Source organism: Alosa alosa, chromosome 21, assembly GCF_017589495.1.
Source record: "Alosa alosa isolate M-15738 ecotype Scorff River chromosome 21, AALO_Geno_1.1, whole genome shotgun sequence".
In the NCBI taxonomy this organism is placed as follows: domain Eukaryota; kingdom Metazoa; phylum Chordata; class Actinopteri; order Clupeiformes; family Clupeidae; genus Alosa; species Alosa alosa.
The window spans coordinates 14,869,816-14,874,815 of NC_063209.1; positions in this window are offsets into that span (position 1 = coordinate 14,869,816).

The window sequence follows — 5,000 nt, forward strand, 5'->3', positions numbered from 1 at the left end:
GAAAAAAGTGCTAAAAATTTAATTGAATCAATGGAGAGAAAGTAAGAAATAACATGAGAGAGAGATTGTTTATGTGGAGAGTAGACCAAGAAAGTGACAAATTGAAAGAAAAAGAGAGTGAGAGAGAGAGAAAGAGAGAGAGAGAGAGAGAGAAAATGTGTAATGCATGACGCATATTGAATTTCTGCATTTTCAGTGTTTTGATGTGTTTCTGTGACTGTGTTCTAAGCTTTGGCAACACTGTCATCCTTCAGATGGTCATGCCAGTGAAGCCTATTGAATTGAATGGTTTGAACTCAAAGTGAGACAGAGAAAGACAGACAGCACAAGAGAAAGAGAGAAAAAGAGAAAGAAACAGAAAGAGGGAGAATAGAGAGAGTGAGAAATAGAGAGAGTGAGAAATAGAGAGAGTGAGAATGAGTGGCAGCCACCACCTGGCAGAGCACACAGGGAGACAGTGAGTGAGAGAGTGCGTTACTCTATGAAAAACAGACAACAAGCAAAGACAAAGGAAAAGAAGGACAGTGAGAGAGTTTGAGACTGAAAGTGTGTGTTTAGAAGTGTGTGTTTCGTCTGTGGTAAATAGACAACAAAAGGCAGAGGAAAAGACAGACGGTGAGTGACTAAGACAGAGCAGAGAGAGAGAGACGCAAAGAAAACGACAATCTCCTAGATGATGTGAAACCTGCACAGAAAACACACACACACACACACACACACACACACACACACACACAGGCAAACACACACCCTAGACACCTCTCCTCCTCCTTCGGTGTATATTCTTGGCTGTGTTATGTTGGTGTCGTGTGTGGCCCAAGTGGGACCCAGCAGGTCCGTCCTGAGTCCGGCCCGCATGTGACCCGTATCCAACCTGAGTGTGTGACTGGGGCCTCATTCTCTGTCGTGTACCTGTGAGGCTCATTGAAGCCCGGCTTGGTCTCTCGCAGGCTCCTTGCACTGCTGTCCACGTTCTGACCTGCTCTAACTAAAACAAATGGTGCTTTAGTGCTCAGCCATTCCGACCCTCTGAGGCACGCCGAGGATTCTGGGATTGTAAACAGCCTGCGGCACGTGCTCTTGGCGGTGGCACAGCAGCTGTGCATTAGGGTTGCAGTTTTTGGTAAATTTCAACAAACTTTCCATGGGTAGTTAAACTTTTGTTAAAAACTGGTGCGCACATCAAAAATATATTTTTCACAGGTGCCAGACAAAATGTGTCAGTGAGAGAGGGAGATGGGGAGGGACAGAGAGATACATGTAGTTAAACTTTTGGGAATTTTGACAATCTTTTTTTTACAATTTGTTTACATTTTTACAATTTACAATATTCCAAGTTAGAACTAGATGTACCGCATAGCGGTACAAAATATGACCGCCGCTCAGTCCTGTACATCCGTTCCGCGAAAATAAATCACACTTCAATTTGTCTCCATATTTTACCCATCCCCCACTCTTGAAACTTTTGTGTATGCTTGTTTGGCATGCCTGAGTGTGTGTGTGGCTGCACAGAAAGTACCCTACTGGTGCTGAAAAGGTGAATAGATTGTAGAATAGCCAAAGAAGATGTAGAATTGTTATAAAACCCTTTAAAATCTCTAAACAATCACAAGTAGGGCAGTTCATCACAGTTCATCCATTGCAACTGGATTGATGAAAGGTCACTTACACCTGTAGGCTACATTGTATTTGGGAAAAGCAAAAGGTATCAGCATAATGTTATTTTTTTTTTTTTTTTTTGTATTTATAAACAAAAACATCTCTGTCAGTTCCATGCCGTTTTCAACAGCTATCAAAAAACAAAGGTCATTTTTGGATGGATGGATTTTTGTGAATGTTTCTTCTTCTACATAAGATTTTTAGTCATCTTTAGTTCATGTAATACTTTATTGTCAATGCACAAATTAAGTAACAGTAGTCTGAAACGTTATTGTTAATGCACAAATTAAGTAACAGTAGCCTAGTCTGAAACGAAATGCTGTTTACATCTAACCAGTGGTGCAAATAACTGACATGTCCAAATGGGCCTTGATGAAATGCCGCTAGACTGTTCATACACATTTTAACGGGCCAAAGTTGAAGAGCTTTTGTCCGCTATTGTTAGTGCAAATATAGGCTGATTCATGTTCCCTTGCATTGTTTAACTGAGGTCCATGGCTAGTCTGGCTTTCATCAGACCAAGCTCAATCTTTAAGAAATCAAAAATAAATAGCGGGCAGATCAGGCTGGGTTCACCCAGCCTAGTCCATAGGCACCCGATATTGTTTAATTTTTCCCATTGAGATATACACGCTCTGGCTATTCTAAATGCAAAAATGCATCAGGGAGTTTATGACAAAAACGGTAACTAACAAACTAGATCCTAATAGAAAGTTGTTAGTTTCCCTAAGCTACAGGTAGGATTATAAATAGGCCTATTGACAACATAAATTGTCAATAGGCTATGCTGGCTTACACAAATAAAATCTCCTTTGAAACCAATGGCTTACGCCTTACAGTATCAAGCCGGACTTAAACTGCCATATCGGGTTAAAAGTTGTAATAACATTCACGCAGCTCCATGAGTCAAGGAAAGCGTGGATGAAGTAGCCACTCTAAATGGGACCCACTACACAGTAGAAGCTTAAGGTGTTTTGCTAAAGCAGCCATAATGAAATGAAGGTGTCATTGTTTGGATACTTCACACACATCGTGCTTTTAATTTCACAGACTACAACTACCAAGCTGTAATCAAAGCACATCGATTCCCTCTCACACCCTGCACGCACTTAAAACAAAATAAACAGGTGTCTTAGTCTCACAGATGTATAGGCAAAACTGTATCAGACCGTGTAACGCTATAAATCTTCCATTGCACAGAATGATTTTGTAGCACGTGCAATAAATGACAGTCGAAGATACAAACAGTGCTGCTATCAATTTGCTTGGTATAACCCACATTTATAGTTTTCTACAAATGCAATAAATCAAAATGCCTCCATCACTCAACCAGCGCTTAACGGTAACATTACCTAGGTCCTTATTGATATTACAAGATTAAGCATTACCTGCAGTAAAACCAAGCATGTCCGATAAACATCCTCAGATTTATTTCGCTTCAAGAAGAAATGGGAATTACACTTCATGTGAACATCGCCCTATCCTTATTAGATGTTCGCTGCGGTAAATTACAGTCCTTGTATGAAGCGTCCATTGTTTTCCAACCCACTTTTAACTTCCAACAAAATTACGTCTCACTGCAACGATCGCCATCTAGTGGACAAACGACTACTTCTCGCCAATACTGAAAAATGCAGCCATGATGATGATGATGAATATTTATTTTGGCTTTCTTTTAATCCTACTGATTTTCATTTTTTTACGGGGGGCAAATCACAAATGAGTGATTATGAGCCAGGTTGATGTGGGCCCTTGAGACCAACATACCATAAAAGATTCACAGAGAACTGTGTCTGCCCTACCCTCCTTTCGGGGGTCCAGTCCAGCGGGGGCTGCAGATGAAAACGAAAAATGACGGTTCCATGCTATCCATGTGGGGGTACATGCTCACCAAGTTTTGTGTACCCGATCTTTCAGTGTCGGGAATCCTTGTTGGTGTGCGTCACTAAATGTACACATAAATTATTTTATTGTGTGGCCCCCATGAACGGAATTCCACAAAACTTGGCGTGCATTCAGAGGGTGTCATAATGATCCTACACCTTTAATTTCGTGCAGTTTTGACCTTTGTCAGCCAGAGATATTGAGATGAAAACACCTAATTTTTTGCTTTTAATTTTTAACTAGGTGGCTATACATGAAATGAGTGGTTATGGAATGGGTTGACATGGCCCCTTGAGATCAACATACTAAAAGAATGGTCCTCCTAAACCCTACGGTTTTCGAGATATTCACAGAAAACTGTGTCTGCCCTACCCTCCTTTCGGGGGGTCCAATTCAGCGGGGGCTACAGATCAAAACAAAAACGATGGTTCCATGCTATCCATGTGGGGTTACATGTCCACAAGTTTCGTGTACCCCGGTCTTTCAGTGTCCAAGGAATCATTGACGGAAATTTGGGCATAAAAAGAAAAAAAAAAAAAAAAAAAAAAAAAAAAAAAAAAACCTATATGACCTATATGACCGCCGGCCTTGGCGGTCATAATAAATTGTCAATTAAAATGGTCAGCTAACTTACAGACAGTATATTTAGCATATCTGATATGACAGCTAGCACATTTTGATTTAGTATGTACTAGTTAAACTTGTAACATCATACAGTATATCAAATATATTTACCCCAGTGAGATTATCAAAATGTACATGACTGGATGTAGTGATTAGGCTCAAACACAATAATGCTGCTTCAGTAGTTCCTGTGGTGTGCAGAACTCTAGACATGAACTGTGTATATGATTGAGGAAAGCACAGTGCAGGACTCTAGACATGAACTGTGCATATGATTGAGGAAAGCACAGTGCAGGACTCTAGACATGAACTGTGTATATGATTGAGGAAAGCACAGTGCAGGACTCTAGACATGAACTGTGTATATTATTGAGGAAAGCACAGTGCAGGACTCTAGACATGAACTGTGTATATTATTGAGGAAAGCACAGTGCAGGACTCTAGACATGAACTGTGTATATTATTATGACCGCCGCGCAGCGAAGCGGCGGTCATATAGGTTTAGTCAGATTTTTTTCTTTTTTTTTCTTTTTCGCATGCCCAAATTTCCGTCAATGATTCCCGGGACACTGAAAGACCGGGGTACCGCTAAACTTGATGGACATGTAACCCCACATGGATAGCATGGAACCATCATTTTTCGTTTTGATCTGTAGCCCCCGCTGAATTGGACCCCAAAGGAGGGTAGGGCAGACACAGTTTTCTGTGAATATCTCGAAAACCGTAGGGTTTAGGAGGACCATTTTTTTTGTATGTTGATCTCAAGGGGCCATGTCAACACATTCCATAACCACTCATTTCATGTATAGCGCCACCTAGTTAAACACAAAAAG